The sequence below is a fragment of the Pseudophryne corroboree genome, chromosome 9 (assembly GCF_028390025.1).
Source record: "Pseudophryne corroboree isolate aPseCor3 chromosome 9, aPseCor3.hap2, whole genome shotgun sequence".
NCBI classification, from domain to species: domain Eukaryota; kingdom Metazoa; phylum Chordata; class Amphibia; order Anura; family Myobatrachidae; genus Pseudophryne; species Pseudophryne corroboree.
Genome location: NC_086452.1, coordinates 35,245,761 through 35,262,990, shown reverse-complemented (window position 1 = coordinate 35,262,990; position 17,230 = coordinate 35,245,761). Strand labels below are relative to the sequence as shown.

General features: G+C 46.5%; 1 protein-coding gene and 1 long non-coding RNA gene across 4 annotated transcripts in view; one reads left to right on the top strand and one right to left on the bottom strand.

Moving 5' to 3' along the window:
- Positions 1-17,230, top strand: part of PDE4B (phosphodiesterase 4B) — a 726,366-nt gene that overhangs the window by 326,141 nt on the left and 382,995 nt on the right. The window lies entirely within an intron of this gene.
- Positions 8,612-17,230, bottom strand: part of LOC134956647 (uncharacterized) — a 36,763-nt gene continuing 28,144 nt past the window's right edge. Inside the window, exon 3 of the long non-coding RNA XR_010186055.1 lies at positions 8,612-8,821. This is a non-coding gene — a long non-coding RNA (uncharacterized LOC134956647). The remainder of the gene's footprint in view (positions 8,822-17,230) is intronic.

Sequence of the window (17,230 nt, the reverse complement as noted above, 5' to 3'; positions counted from 1 at the left end):
ACCCAACTGCCACCCCAAATACTGCTGTTCGGGACTCGCTTGCAGTTGGTGTGGCTCCCTTGCTGGAATTTTGGACTGTGCTGCAACTTTCACTGGAGAGGAGATAATTATCTCTTATCTCCAGAAAACATAAATATCACATTTTCCAGTTTTTATGAGATAATTATGTTTTATTAAATAGCCCCCAGTGACCCATCTATACCCGTTGGCGGAATAATTATTCCCAGTACCACTTCCTAATACAGACATTGATGGGGGCACTAAGGGAGGGACCTTGCTTAAGGCCAAGTGATGGTGTCCTAAGTGAAAAGACCCTTACCAAGGCACTAATATTAGGGCAGATGTATTAACCTGGAGAAGGCATACGGAAGTGATAAACCAGTAATAAGTACAAGGTGCTAAACGCACCAGTCAATAAGTTCCAACATGCAAATTGCCAGTTAGGAGCTGATTGGCTGGTGCATTTATCACCTTCCACTTATCACTGCTTTATCACTTCCTTATGCCTTCTCCAGGTTAATACATCTGCCCCATAGTTCTGTAAGTTCCATTGTTACCGATGTGTACCACAACTGCTCTCTGACACTGATCTGTTTATGAGTGAGTCCAGACATTTAATATATAATAGCGCCATGGTGATTGCCGTCAGGCCCCTTCATTCTTTTGAGGTGTTACGGCGCCACCTCTTGCGTTACACAAGTAACAGTGAATGGTGGCCATAGACCGCCTGTCTCTTTGCTGTCTACAAATAACTGTAGTATAGATGTGTATCCTTCCTACATTTATGTCCATTCCAAGCCTGGGGAACAAAGGGATGAGAGCAGCAACTGTTAGTCTGCATGGAATATTACTGAACAGCAATAACGTGCTCGGTGGAAATGTGCCGTACCTCGCAAGAGGCAAGTTCTGTTACACTAACATCAGTGTTTCTGGGTTGTGTCTGACAAGATGATAACCGTGTCAGTGTGCCCCGCGCTGGATCGCCGAGTTCTAGCCTCCTGCCAGAGTTTCAGATTGTTAGGAAAAATGGAGAAAATGACTGCGGCAGATGAAATAGGAGACGGAAAAGACAAGTATTGCAGAGCATTGAAAAAATAAATGTGTGTGAATTTAAAGTACAGTAAACTTACGGATGAGAATGTGTAGCCGGAGAGCTACGCCATGAACAAGAACACACTGTCCTACTATACCACTACAGCACAATAATGGTTGTCACGAACACCTCCCAACCATCCCCGTGTTTTTGGAACAATTCCAATTTCAGGCGCGATTGGAACGTTTGTCCCGATTTGCGACGGTTTGGGAGGTGCTCTACTTCCAGATGCAATGCATGCAGACGCCTCTTCTGCGTGCGGGTTATCAAATTCAGTTTATCTAGTAAACTTGCCCGCTGGAGAGGAGGGGCATGGTCCCGCCCACTATAGCATGGTCACACCTCCAAAAACATGCTTACGTTATCCTTCACAAGCTAGTTATGTTCTTGCAGTTTTGGGTGCTTCTCTTACTTTCAAAGCTACATCAACATTAGACAGTTGCAATAGCATGCACGGGCATCTGCGGGTGCAGAGGGGGGTCTCTGCCGGTTGAGGTATGGGCCTCTATGGGGGTAGATGGGGGCCCCTTCTGTAGTCATCAGAGACACTTTGCTTCCTTCCTTGTATACTTGAGATGTGCCAGGAAGATGTAGCTAGCTCAGCTCTTGGTTGGCGGCATGGCAGTACTTTGTACACATGGACCAGATGGCAATTACCTGCAATATATGCAACATTGTTGTGTGGAGGGGTCAGACACTGGTACAGAGATGGGTCTAGGCAAGGTTGGCATGGACTCAGTGGGAACTAAAGTGGTTCCTGCCTCCACTGGGATGGTTCCCATGATGGCTGATGCTCAGAGCTATGGTTCGTTTGCAGTTGTATTTATTACAGTAATCAACTAATGATGACTGATGAGCTATAATTGTAATTTCCCTCAGGTGCAACTTCAGCCCAACAGCAAACATGTATATCATTATGTTGGTTGTTGGTGTGGGAACATATAAGATTTAGATGGTACCTTACAGCGGAGGCAGCAGCTACAGTGGATCTTCCATCTTTTCTGCCAATAGGCCTAATTCAGACCTGATCGCAGCAGCAAATTTGTTAGCTAATGGGCAAAACCATGTGTACTGCAGGGGGGGGGGGGGGGCAGATATAACATGTGCAGAGAGAGTTAGATTTGGGTGGGGTGTGTTCAAACTGAAATCTAAATTGCAGTGTAAAAATAAAGCAACCAGTATTTACCCTGCACAGTAACAATATAACCAAATCACCCAAATCTAACTCTCTCTGCACATGTTATATCTGCCCCACCTGCAGTGCACATGGTTTTGCCCAACTGCTAGCAAATTTGCTGCTATGATCAGGTCTGAATTACTCCCCGTGTGCACTGCAGGTGGGGCAGATGCCACGCGGAATCCTGAGAGCCAGCATACCGACAACTATTCTCCCTCTTGGGGTGTCCACGACACCCCTGGAAGGAGAATAAATAGTGTAGCGCGCGTTGTGCGCCACCGTGCCTGCAGCGAGCCAGCAAGGGGTTCTTTTGCGCTCACCCCGCTGCCTGCATGCCGGTGGTCGGGATCCCAGCGCCGATATAACATACTACACCCCATCTCAGGCTGTAACATATCCTCCTTAGGATGTAGCTTACCCTTCTCAGACTGTAGCTCAGGCCATAGCATACCCTTCTCCGACTGTAGCGTAACCTTTTCAGGCTGCAGTTTACCCTTCTCAAGCTTCAACTTACCCGTCTCAGGGTGTATAAATAACAGGTAATAATAATATGCCCCCAATTCACGTTATATGCCGCATTCTGGGACTTATGTAATAGCCTGCAGACTATGCAAGAAATCCTGCGAGTATGCCCGTATTTTTAAAATGGCCATCATTTTACTAAGGAAAACCAATCTGGTTTCTTAGCTCCTTTCTGAGTGCCATCCTGGGCCGCCACTGTCTATCTTAAAATACCTCTTTGTGTCGGTGGGCCGCCGAGTGGCTGGGGCGGTATGGCCCCTTGGAATCTTGGGGCCCAGTAAATGTGTGTGCCCCCCCCTTGTACTCCGCTGTTGCTAGGCCTTTAGCAGTGTAGCGTAGGCTGAATAATGTCCATACCTTGCGCTTATGTAACAGTCTCCCAAATCACAAATATTATAGCAGTCATACGTTGCTGTTCTCTGTCACCGCGCACAGCATGAACTTCCCCCATCAGCCCTGGGACTGTCGTGTTATCCAGGTCCTGGAGAAAAGTGCGTTGGCTGATCAGATGTGACACATACGTCCTTCCAAGTTTGGACTAGAGATTTGAACTGTTGGAGTCTGTTTAGTTTCTTCCCAGAAGAACAGAAGGGCTGTATTTATCTTCTGCTAATGTTTGTATTCCGTTTCAAACTGGATATGAGTGTTGGCCAATTTATCTCAACTCACTGATCAACAATGGTAATTATACCCCAAAATCAGCATAAAATGTAAATCGCAAACATTGTGTGTCAGATAATTGCAGGGTGCGCTGGCAGCAGATTTCCAAGTAAATTACAAGATACTTTAATATAGCGAAACAGATGTAACAAACCTTATCGAAGGACAAAAATAGGTAGGCAATTAGCGTTGGCGCAGAATAGGGGAGCAAGTGCATGAGTCGCCGGCGAGGAGGACGTGCACTCGCTGGGTTGCCGAAACGCGTTCCTGTGCTTTGTAGACAGTGGTGGCACACATTCAGTGGTCTGTCGAATCACTAAGTGATATGCATATCATAGAGGCACGAGGCGCACAATCAAAGTGCAGCCTCGTGCTGGATATAGGGGTCTATTTGGAGAGAGATAAAGTGGGCGGAGATATAGCACAAGCCAATCAGCTTCTAACTGCTGTCTTATAGGCTGTTTGAAAAATGACAGGAGCTGATTGGTTCTTTATCTCTGTCCACTTTATCTCTCCAAGCCTTAGTACATAGATCCCATAGTCTCTGGAATATTGGTTTCTTGGTATACAAAGACAGAAAACAGAAGAGACACAAAGTGTGACCTTGTACAAAATAGGTCAAGTCCGTTGTGGTCATAACACCAAGCCAGTAGGAATTGTGCAATTAATATAACAACTTGTCATATGTATAGTAAGGCTGATTCTGCGTCAGCCTTTTCTGAAGGAGCTGATGCATCTGTCACTTTTTGCAACGCCTGCACATGCGTCTTAATCTGAAAATGTGGTATGCAGTGCATATGCACCGCAAGTCGCTCAGTCCGTGTCACATCTCCAGCAGACAGGGCCTAACATTTAACAGGGGGTTACTGGGCAGCAAGTATTATGACGCACAGGGCGGCTGTGTCTGATGGGACTGTCCTTGCGTTATTTGTTTGGATGCCGTGGGCGGAATGTAATGAAGTCAAAGTTCAGCGGCTGTGCAGGATGCCGACCAAACTCAGGCTTTTTTTTTTTTTTTAAAGGGGCAATCATTAACAAGGCTAAACAATGCCTTCTTAATGATTTAAAAAAAAATTCAACTTCATTACATCCCGGCCCATATCTCACAGATATTTGTTAAGCGGCTGGTGCAAGTCCAGATACTAATGATCACGGCTGAAGCACGGACGTAAAAAAAAACCCTAACGGTGGATGGTACGACCGGGACACATGAAATCAGACACAAACACATATAAACGGACAAATCGCCTAAGTAGCGTACGACTCAAAATCAGCTACATTACGCAATGGAGCTACACTGTCTTAAAGTAGTTCATTGCTGTTGTGAGACTCCACATTGGTTATCTGCATTTAGTAAATAAGCCCATCAGACACTTGGCCACTTTCTATACTCATAATTACCCAGAATTCCCAGAACTTGGAGCCAAAATGCGTGAAACATTAAGTTATAGCAACGCTACATCACAAGAACTGATGACGACTTTGGATAAGACTTGTCTCAATCCTCCAGTTCTATTAAATTCATAAAAAGTCTTCCCAGGTCCCCGAACAAACTCTTAGGGGTCTATTCGCGAAGAGAGTGCAGAAGTGAGCCAGTGGAGAAGCTGCCCATAGCAACCAATCAGTGTTGAAAGTAACATTTATCAAGTGCATTCTATAAAATTATACGTAGCAGCTGATTCGTTGCCATGGGCAACTTCTTCACTACTTCATGATTAGATCCCTATTGAGAGTTACGTAAAAAAAGGAACTTGCATTTAGTTGAACAAGAAAAATAAGTTTCCGCGCTATAACCTAGTTTCGGTACCTCAATGCCATCCTGTTTCACCGAGAGTCTGACAAGCCAGCGGCTCTGGAGATGTGTATATATATGACGCATAATATACATTCAGCTTCAACTCTTTGAAGTGATTTCTAAACTGTGTCTGCTGACATCCCTATTTGTGTGTTCCCTGGGGACGTGTGGGAAGGTCCAATTATAGTCTATGCAGCAGGGAGAACGCTAAAAGGGAAAACACCCCAGCATCCTGTCTTACAGAGGGTAAACATGTTCTTTCTGATCCAGCAGAATAATCATCGTGCGCCGAACACAATGCAGGTAATTACGGTTACCTTAGCAGACAAGGTTCAGCACAAGGAGCGGCTTACACCTACTTTGTAACCTGAGAAATATAATTCATTAACAGTTGTGCTCAATACAGGTATCGATGTTCATAATAAATGTTAAATCTTACTGAAATAAGCTTTAATATGTGAAAATATCCTTTTTATTTTATTGTATTTATAGTGTCACGAACACGCAATTCGGGCAGCCGTAATGTATGTTGAGTCAATCAGAATACGGTATTCTCATGAGTTACGACTATGAGTCGGCAAAGGGTGCGCTTTAAGAACTGAATGACAGAATGTTATTTTTTCCATTAGAAAACAATTAAATAATTTTACTGTTTAGTTTGCTTTCGGCGCATATGTTACTACACATTTTCATCTGAGGCATTCTCAGCAGTGACCCCTATAGGTACAAAAGTAGGTTGCATTATCATTGCGAAATGCGTTGGAAAAGACCATATGAGTAGTTTCTGTTCCTAAACTGATTTTCCCTCCTGCGGGGCTTATGGCCTGTTTTAGAGGCGGACGCAATGCCGATGTTTGCGCAGAGGAGCGATTATCTGCCGCTGCGCATGTGTCCCTATGACACATGCGTTACCCTGACTCTACAGAGACATGGCAGTTAAGTATAGATTCCTTTGCAGCAGAGCCTGCACAATTGAAAAACTGATATCAGCATTGGCATATTATTGCTCCCACGGTGCCGGCAGCAGCCGCTGTTGCAGACACTCACCATTGAATCAGTCGCCAAGTGAGCATGTGAACACGCTCTGACAGGCTGAACTACAATGCCAGCATAGGAGAGCCGCTATGTAGTTCAGAGGCTGGCAGTCGCAGATACTGCAGACTGTATGTAATGTAATTAAATCATGCTACACTAACTCCTCTGATCTGTCATGCACTACAGCTATTGAACTCCACACTGCTCAGTTTAGCCCCATTTATGGCTTAAATAAATCATGAGTGTGAGAGTATATGAGGACGTAATGACTAATGCCATTTTCTTTTTCTTTGAGAAACATGCGTTGCATCTTCCTTTCCATTAAAGATAGGAAGAGACCCAACATTGCCAGATATGGGGTGATGCAGAATTTAAGCCCACTCTTCCAGAATTCCCGGGATGTTCCTGCATTTCTGAGACAACCGCTGAAATGCAGATTCTCCATTACACTGTCCAATTTCAATAATCTCGTACTACAAAAATAAAGCTTGTTTTTGTGCCGTTCTAAAAAGACCCCTCGGCCTACTTTCCACTTAGGAAGGAAAGCCTTCGCTATGGCCAACTCCCCCTATTGGCCAGTCCAACCTTCTGCTCCCCTGCCGCCATCTTGCTCTGCAAACCCATGCAAATCTAGGCACCCAAATGCAAAACATGTGGCACCTCTCCGGCAAAGAGGGGTTTTTCGGAAAGTAATGACATTGCCATCTTGTGATTGGAACCAGTTGTGATGGCGCATGATTTGGGTGATGGAAGGGACTTGAGCGGGGATATATTACTCTATGGGGCAAAGCTGGTATTTCCTATACCCTGGCTTATCAAGGGGGGCATATGTGAACGCTGTCTACCCTTTCAGCGTCTGCATTTGACGGCCCTGTCGCTGAGCGCTGTTTGGGGGAAGGGACCATTTGGACAGGAGAGTATGGCGCTGAGTGATAAGCTAAGCATTCTGCTGCGTCTGCTTTATCTGTATGAGTCATTTTAGAGACAGGTTCCCTTGAAATGAGCTGATTGCAGAGAAGGTATAGTCACAGGGGTTACTGTAGAATACCCAGCGCTGCTTTGTGACACTTGTGAGTCGTCTGCACAAAACTCCTTATCAGGTGGCAGCAGCTGAATGGGTTCCTGGACTGTGCAAAGGAACTTTCTTTCTTGTTAGCTCTTAAAGAGCAACTAACGTTAAATGTGAACACGTGTAACCGCTTTATGGCAGGAATACAATTTCCTTTATAATATTGTCATTGTTTAATATAACAAAAGGAAGATGATCGATCTCCCAGTGTCCCAGATTCAGGCGAGACATACCCTATATGCTGGGGTTTAAGAGATGTATCCCACTGCCAGCGGTGAAGGAGTGCTGCAGCGGGTGGCTGTACGGGAAGGGGAAGGTCCCGGTGTGTTGGTGTCCCCGGCTCTTTCTTTGCTACAATATATGTGACTCTTCCATAGATTGTAAGCTTGTGAGCAGGGCCTTCCTACCTCTGCCTGTTTGTTATACCCAGATTTGTCTTATCATTGTGTCCAGTTGTAAAGCGCAATGGAATTTGCTGCGCTATATAAGAAACTGTTAATAAAGTATGTGTGCTCCGCCAATTTTTTCGTCCCGACTTGAACAATTTGTGAGGTTTTACTCATTCAATGGAGTTTGGTTAAGAAAAAAAGAAAAGCGTAGCAACAAACAAAAAACCTTAATTACTTCTATTGTGTAGGGAACCTTCGTTAGCCTTAAATTGGCTTATAATAACAGAGAGGTAGAGCGCAAGGTTAATCACCTTAAGTGGAGGAGGTGTGGCCAGAGATGTGTGGGTGTGGCCAGGGCTGTAACAGGATGGTAATGCGCCGTGTGCCAGCACCGCCCTCTGACTGCGTGATGTTGCACCGAGGGGGCAGGGCCGTCGGCACCGGAAAGTACAGCACTGCCCAGTGCATCTGTACAGCTGGAGGACGCACTGTAGCAGCAATACTGACTGCATGGTGCCCGGGGCCTTGAGGCAGTGGCAATGCTGCCCCCAGGGCCCTCGGCCAATGCCTCCCCTCACACACCCCTAATTACAGCTCTGCTATCAGCCCCGGTGCCTCACTACATACATAAATGTACATGAATTGCTTCATTATGAGAGGAAAATAGTAACACAAGTCAAATACTTGTGATTTATGGCCAGCATATGGGTGGCTGGTAGTTATGCTGTCACAATAATGGGCCTATTTTTATGTGGAGGCCTGGAGCTGTGGTAACTTCCGCCCCATTGTTAATCTGGCCCTGTTCTTCAACTTGTATTTGAAATGAATTGTTGCTGTTATACAGCATGTGCTGACACGTTTTGTACCGACGTGTGATGAAATAAACAGATGATCCAATAAACTGTTATGTTTTATAGGTGTTCTGCGTTGTGCTCTGATCGTTGCTGCGCTGGTGTTTATTCCTGTCGTCGTCGTCGTTGCTGTTGTAGTGGTTTCCCTGAATGCGCTCTGTCAGGTGGCTTCGGGTTGCATACATTTGCGCAGCTATTCAGTGACTGAGGCAGCCGGCTCACTTAGAGTTCTGTAAGTAAAAATAGTCCTTCAGTCATTGTGTATAAACAGTGTCCTTATTGATGTTGCTGTCGGGTATATACAAAGGCATGGTTCTACTTGACAATGAATGCAGCGGCTGGCATTGATATGCAGATGCAGACTGAGAGTCAGCTGGGCCTCACAATACCAGCGTTCTTCCCCGTCATCCGGTGTTATAACAGTAATCTAACTGTAATAGAGGTATACGATGGGCTCACATCTGCTGCTTACCGCCTTGTTTTACATCTGAGTTTGGCGTGTAGGCTGCTCCCAACAAGGATTCCCTTTATTACCATTCCTTCTAATGTCTTGTGTGCTATTCTGGGTTTTGGGTCTCTTCGGTCATATAATGAGGTCTTCAGGATGCTCAGGACCAACTTTGGGGGTCATTCCGACCCGTGTGCTCGCTGCGTTTTAACGCAGAAATGCAAACGGGTCCCTGCTGCGCATGCACCGGTGCTGTAGTGCGCCTGCGCATGAGGGACGGCCGAAGGCCGTAGCAGGATAGCGATCGCCTCTGCCTGATTGACAGGCAGAGGCGATCGATGGGCGGGAGGGGGCGAAACAATGGCGTTTGGCCACCGTTTCGTAGGCGCGGTCCGGCCAACGCAGGCGTGGCCGGACCGAACGGGGGGTGGGCCGCAGCGGCTGCGTGACGTCATACGCAGCCGCTGCAGACCAGGGAGCGAGGAGTAGCTCCCGGCCAGCACGCTAAAGCTGCGCTGGCCGGGAGTTACTCCTGAAGTGCAAAGGCATCACCGCTGTGCGATGCCTTTGCACTACTGCGAGGGGGGCCGGACTGACATGCGGGGCGGACTAGCCCTGTGCTGGGCGTCCCCCCGCATGTCTGGTAAGATGATCGTAGCTGTGCAAAATTTTGCATAGCTACGATCAACTCGGAATGACCCCCATTGTCCTTGAAACGTACCTCTCATACAGAGACACAATGAGGCAATGGGCAGGGGCAGCCGGCTGCCACCTAATGAGCGGAAGATGAAGCGGTACGTCAGAGGGGAGGGTATAGGGAAGGTATTTGCATCACATATTCTCTCTCCTTCCTCAGCAATCGCCAGAGTAAATTAAAATTTATTTCAAATATATATATTTTTTTATTTAATAGGTACAGTATCATTAGTTTGGTTAAAGGATAGTGAGTGAGTGATCCCTGGCACTCCTAGTCAGTGGGGGCACGTGGGGTGGTCTGAGGGGCGTTTTAAGGAACATCTGAGAGGATCTATTCATGAAGGAGTGAAAAGAGTGGAGAAAAAGACCAGTGTTGAAGTTGCCCATGACAACCAATCAGCTTTGAAGGAAGCCTTTATCAAGTACATTCTATAAAATGTAAGGGAGATGCTGATTGGTTAGGCAATTTTTCCACTGGTCTGTTCCTCCACTCTTTTCACTGCTTCATGAATAGACCCCTTATTTTATAGAATGTGAGAGCTCTTATGGGCATGACTTATTGGATCTGCACATGGGTGAGCCGGATTGCCGAATCCCTCATGCATACTGAAATTAGACTTGTAAAAATAAAAATTAAAAACTAAGATTTTCTTTTTTCTAAAAAATTACATTAAAATACAATTACTTCACAGCTATTCACATTTCAATCAATCAGTCAAGCATTATTCTGCTATTCGCAATAGCGCAAAAAGAGGATTGCGACAGTGGGGCAGCTGACGCCGAAGCATGTGGGCAGTACGGACGGTGTAATGGTTAGCATTACTGCCTCACAGCACTGAGGTCATGGGTTCAATTCCCACCGTGGCCCTAACTGTGTGGAGTTTGTATATTCTCCCCATACTTGCGTGGGTTTCCTCCGGGTACCCCGGTTTCCTCCCACAATCCAAAAATATACTGGTAGGTGAATTGGCTTCCAACAAAAATTAACCCTAGTGTGAATGTGTCTGTGTGTACGTGTGATAGGGAATATAGGGGGTAATTAAGTTTGTTAGCAATTGGGCAAAACCATGTGCACTGCAGGTGGGGCAGGTGTAACATGTGCAGAGAGAGTTAAATTTGGGTGGGTTATATTGTTTCTGTGCAGGGTAAATACCGGCTGCTTTATTATTACACTGCAATTTAGAATTCATTTTGAATACACCCCACCCAAATCTAACTCTCTCTGCACATGTTACATCTGCCCCCCTTCAGTGCACATGGTTTTACCCAATTGCTAACAAAATTGCTGCTGCTATCAACTCAGAATTAGGCCCATAGATTGTAAGCTCCACTGGGGCAGGGACTGATGTGAATGGCCAAATATTCTCTGTACAGCGCTGCGGAATATGTGTGCGCTATACAAATAACTGGTAATAATAATGTGACGGCTTTTATAAGCCGAGTGTATTTTATAGCTCAACTGTCTAGATTTTCAGTTTAAAGATTTGTAATACCCGTTAACTAAAAAAAACAAAAAAACAATGATATTCACCATAAAACATTGTGTAGCTGATGTGTACGACTGCATGGCCCCGACTATAGGTACAGATGCAGACGCAGGGTACTTGGTCAGTCTCCAATATTATACCATATACAGAATGGTTGTATTACAGTGGGATCTTGAATTTTGGATAAGGGATACTCAACCTGTATAACAATGAGGCCGCAAAAGAAGGTTTTCCTCTGATATATGCGCTTAAACATATGTAAGTGCCCGTATTGATCGCGGTCCCTGGGAACCATAGCCTGCTACATATATGCGCTTAAACATATGTAAGTGCCCGTATTGATCGCGGTCCCTGGGAACCATAGCCCGCTACATATTGTAATGAGGCATTTTAACATTGTAACAATCGTGCCAATTGTGGGTTGTCGCTGACCCAATTTTGCTGCTATTTTTGGCATCCTCCCCTTCAGATATTCCTGTGGCAAATGATAACCTCACAGTGGGATATAGGATGGAAAATTATCGGGAGGAATTGAAAGCTTTTATCTCAGGGCCTCCCAGCAACAATGGCGCGTTTAACTCATTCAGTGACTGTTACACGGCACCCAAATATATCCTTCACCTTGCACGTTGCAACGTCTGTATCTGATGAATTCTTCTAATGTATTCTTCTGATTTTCTATCATGTTGTCCGCAATTAGTGGTGTACACAATAAATGTATCTGTTAGGTGGGGGCCACTGACATCCTTTGATCATCCGCTTTCCTATCCATCCTCTAGAAAGGGGCTACAAAAGCGGTGTTAGATGCTAAGGTTATATTTCTCTGACGTCCTAGTGGATGCTGGGTACTCCGTAAGGACCATGGGGTATAGACGGGCTCCACAGGAGACTGGGCACTCTTAAAAGAAAGATTAGGTACTATGGCCCTCATTCCGAGTTGTTCGCTCGGTATTTTTCATCGCATCGCAGTGAAAATCCGCTTAGTACGCATGCGCAATGTTCGCACTGCGACTGCGCCAAGTAACTTTACTATGAAGAAAGTATTTTTACTCACGGCTTTTTCTTCGCTCCGGCGATCGTAATGTGATTGACAGGAAATGGGTGTTACTGGGCGGAAACACGGCGTTTCAGGGGCGTGTGGCTGAAAACGCTACCGTTTCCGGAAAAAACGCAGGAGTGGCCGGAGAAACGGTGGGAGTGCCTGGGCGAACGCTGGGTGTGTTTGTGACGTCAACCAGGAACGACAAGCACTGAAATGATCGCACAGGCAGAGTAAGTCTGGAGCTACTCTGAAACTGCTAAGTAGTTAGTAATCGCAATATTGCGAATACATCGGTCGCAATTTTAAGAAGCTAAGATTCACTCCCAGTAGGCGTAGGCTTAGCGTGTGTAACTCTGCTAAATTCGCCTTGCGACCGATCAACTCGGAATGAGGGCCTATATCTGGTGTGCACTGGCTCCTCCCTCTATGCCCCTCCTCCAGACCTCAGTTAGTATCTGTGCCCGGCCAGAGCAGGATGCACCCTAGGGGCTCTCCTGAGCTTCCTAGAAAAGAAAGTATTTGTTAGGTTTTTTATTTTCAGTGAGATCTGCTGGCAACAGACTCACTGCTACGTGGGACTGAGGGGAGAGAAGCGAACCTACCTGCTTGCAGCTAGCTTGTGCTTCTAAGGCTACTGGACACCATTAGCTCCAGAGGGATCGAACACAGGCCCAGTCCTCGGTCGTCCGGTCCCGGAGCCGCGCCGCCGCCCCCCTTGCAGAGCCAAAAGAACGAAGAGAAGTTGAAAATCGGCGGCTGAAGACTCCGGTCTTCATTAAGGTAGCGCACAGCACTGCAGCTGTGCGCCATTGCTCCCTTAGCACACCACACACTCCGGTCACTGATGGGTGCAGGGCGCTGGGGGGGGCGCCCTGGGCAGCAATTAGATTACCTTACTTGGCGAAAAGCACATAATACAGTCTGATAAACTGTATATGTGCATTAACCCCGCCATTAAAGTACATAAAAGGACAGAAGCCCGCCGCTGAGGGGGCCGGGCCTTCTTCCTCAGCACACCGGCGCCATTTTCTCTTCACAGCTCAGCTGGAAGGAAGCTCCCCAGGCTCTCCCCTGCAGTATCCTGGTACACAAAGGGTAAAAAAGAGAGGGGGGGGCACATAAATTTAGGCGCAAAACTGTGTATATAAGCTGCTATAGGGGAAAAATCACTCAGTATAGTGTACATCCCTGTATTATATAGCGCTAGGGTGTGTGCTGGCATACTCTCTCTCTGTCTCTCCAAAGGGCCTGGTGGGGGAACTGTCTTCAAATAGAGCATCCCCTGTGTGTGTGGTGTGTCGGTACGCGTGTGTCGACATGTCTGAGGTAAAAGGCTCCTCTAAGGAGGTGATAGAGCGGATATGTGTGTGGGAGGGTGTCTCCGTCGACAACGCCGACACCTGTTTGGATACGTGTAAGTGCTGAGGTAAAATTATTGCACAAAAGGTTAGGGAACAGAAAGGAAATCTACCCTGGTCTGTCCCTATGTCACAGAGTCCTTCAAAGTCTCTCTATGTTCACTATCCAAAATAACAAAGTATCGACACGGAGTTTAACTCCACTGTCGACTACGATAATGCAAAGTTACAGCCAAGAGGGCTAAAAGATATTCAATATATGATTATTGGAATAAAAGATGATTTGCATATCACTGATGACTCATCTGTCCCTGACACGAGAGTACACATGTTAAGGGAAAGAATGCTGAGGTAAATTTCCCTCCTCTCATGAGGAAAAAGAGCGGGAATCTCCAGACAAGAGACGGCAGCTTCCCACAAGAGAATTCTCAGGCTGTATCCTTTCCCCACTAGGGCCAGGATGTGTTGAGAATCTTCCCCTTGGGTGTCCTGTTTGCACTAGCTATTCTCAGGGATCCTGCAGATAGTGTGCACATTCTAGTATACTACCCAGACCGGCGATTGTGTCGGCATGGGTTTATAGCGATGTGGCAGTGTGGACAGGTACCTTATCAGCAGAGATTGAGACCCTAGTATGCATATAAATATTTTAAGATGCGGTCTTAAGTGATAGATATATAATTATAAAGCATGCCCAAAGGGACATGAGTATACTGGGTCCTAGAGACAAAAGCTATGTCGATTTCTGCTTGACGTGTCCTGTAGAATATACATTGGACAGATGATGCCGACTTAAGAGGCATATGGAAGGCTGAGGATTGTGTGGAGAAAGGTTCTCGGGCCTGGTCTCCACAGCTATAGCTGGTAATTCTGATATTTTGCCTTATATTCCTGCACAGCCTAGGAAAGCACGACATTATTAAATGCAGCTTTTCGAATAAAGAAACAAGAAAGTCTGAGGTGCGTCCTTTCTTGTCAGAGCCGGGGGCAGAGGAAAGAAGCTGTACAACACAGCTAGTCCCCAGGAACAGAAGTCCTCCCCGGCCTCTACAAAAATCCACCGCATGTCGCTGGGGCTCCACAGGCGGAGCTAGGCCCGGTGGGGACACGCCTTCGTAAGTTCAGCCACAAGTGGCAAGAAAAAATAAGAACTGTTCACCTATATGGCGCAATGCTGCTCGTCCACTACAAACACCTAAGTAAAATCACCGTTTTACACACACACATAGTACTAGAAAAAGAAGGTGGTGTTTGAATATGTCCAGAGCGCATAAAAGACAAATATCATAAAAATAAAGCAAGGTACTGGTACATTCCTTTCTTTTGCTGAAGATAACCGGTATCCTTCATAGAAGTTTCACCGATGTAACTTTCTTCCACGAGATGTCATAATGTGGTCATGTAAATGAAAAAGGAAAAGAACATATGTGTAGACCAATTTTTCACACAATATTTAAAGGTAGTCTTTAGTAACGTAAACCAAAGGGGCGTACCCAACTCACACAATAACGGGTGAGTGGAAACATATAAAGGTTTCTTTAGTAAATATCTTTCAGTTTTTTTGCGTACCCAAAACTCACACAAATGGCAAGATGAAGAGTCATATAAAGGTATCTTTCAGGTCTATCAACAGTGTACCTCAACTCTCAATGAAAGAGAGTGGGAATATGTGCATATATAGATGTCTTTCTCAACAAACAAATAGATGGGTTCACTCCCTGTTAGATCCCTGGGCAATAGAAATTGTATCGCAGGGATACAGGCTGGACTGTGAGCAGATGCCCCCTCACCGAGGACCCGGCGGGCTTCCCCCCAAGAGAGGGAGCCAGTGTTAACTGCAATTCGTAAATTGTATCTTCAACAGGTGGTGGTCAAGGGTCCCCTCCTTCAACAAGAGGGTGTTATTATTCGACCATGTTATAATTCCGAAACCAGACGGTTCGGTTAGACCCATATTGTATTAAAATCCCTGAACATATACCTGAAAAGGTTCAGGTTCAAGATGGAATCGCTAAGAGCGGTCATTGCAAGCCTGAAATGAATCGGGACATAAGGGATGCATACCTTCGTGTCCCCATTTATCCACCTCATCAGGCGTACCTCAGAATTGCGGTACAGGATTGTCATTACCAATTTCACCAAGGTAATGGCGGATATGATGGTGCTCCTGCGGAAGCAAGGTGTCACTATTATCACATACTTGGATGATCTCCTCATAAAAGCGAGATCAAGAGAGCAGTTGCTGGACAGCGTATCACCTTCTCTGGAAGTGAAACGGCAACACGACTGGATTCTATATATTCCGAAGTCGCAGTTGGTTCCTACAGCTCATCTGCCTCGCCTAGGCATGATCCTAGACACAGACCAGAAGAGGGTTTATCTCCCGATAGAGAGAGCTCAGGAGCTCATGACACTGGTCAGGAATCCATTGAAAACTAAAACAGGTGTCAGTGCATCACTGCACTCAAGTCCTGGGAAGGATGATGGCATCATACGAGGCCATCCCCTTCGGCTGGTTCCATGCAAGGACAATGGAACTTACTGGACAAGTGGTCCGGATCACATCTTCAGATGCATCGGTTAATCACCCTATCCCCCAGGGCCAGGGTGTCTCTCCTGTGGTGGCTGCGGAGTGCTCACCTGCTCGAGGGCCGCAGATTCGGCATTCAGGACTGGGTCCTGGTGACCACGGATGCAAGCCTCCGAGGGTGGGGGGCAGTTACACAGGGAAGAAAATTCCAAGGTTTGTGGTCAAGCCAACAGACTTGCCTTCACATCAATATCCTGGAACTAAGGGCCATATACAACGCCCTAAGTCAAGCGGAGTTCCTGCTTCGCGACCAACCGGTTCTGATCCAGTCAGACCGTAGGGGCTCATGTAAACCGCCAGGGCGGCACAAGGAGCAGGGTGGCGAGGGTAGAAGCCACCAGAATTCTTCGCTGGGTGGAGAATCAAGTAAGCGCACTGTCAGCAGTGTTCATTCCGGGAGTGGACACGACCTCCACCCGGGAAATTGGTGACTTCATCAGGAAGTCTTCACGCAGTTTTGCAAATTGATGGAAACTGCCTCAGGTGGACTACATGGCGTCCCACCTCAATAAAAAGATAAAAAAGATTTTACGCTGGGTCAAGGGACTCTCAGGCGATAGCTGTGGTCGCACTAGTAACACCGTGGGTGTTCCAGTCGGTCTATATATTCCCTCCTCTTCCTCTCAGACCCAAGGGCTGAGAATTGTAATAAACGGAGGAGTGTGAAAAATATTCTTTGCTCCGGATTGGCCAAGAAGGACTCGGTACCCGGAACTGCAAGAAATGCTCTCAGAGGACCCATGGCCTCTGCCTCTCAGTCAGGACATGTTGCAACAGGGACCCTGTCTGATCCAAGACTTACCGCGGCTGCGTTGGACGGCATGGCGGTTGAACGCCGGATCCTAGCTGAAAAGGGCATTCCGGATGCAGTTATTCCTACGCTGATAAAGGCTAGGACAGACGTGACAGCCAGACTTTTTCACTGTATATGGCGAAAATAGGTTGCTTGGTGTGTGGCCGGGAAGGCCCTACAGAGGAATTCCAGGGGGTCGATTCCTGCACTTCCTACAGTCAGGAG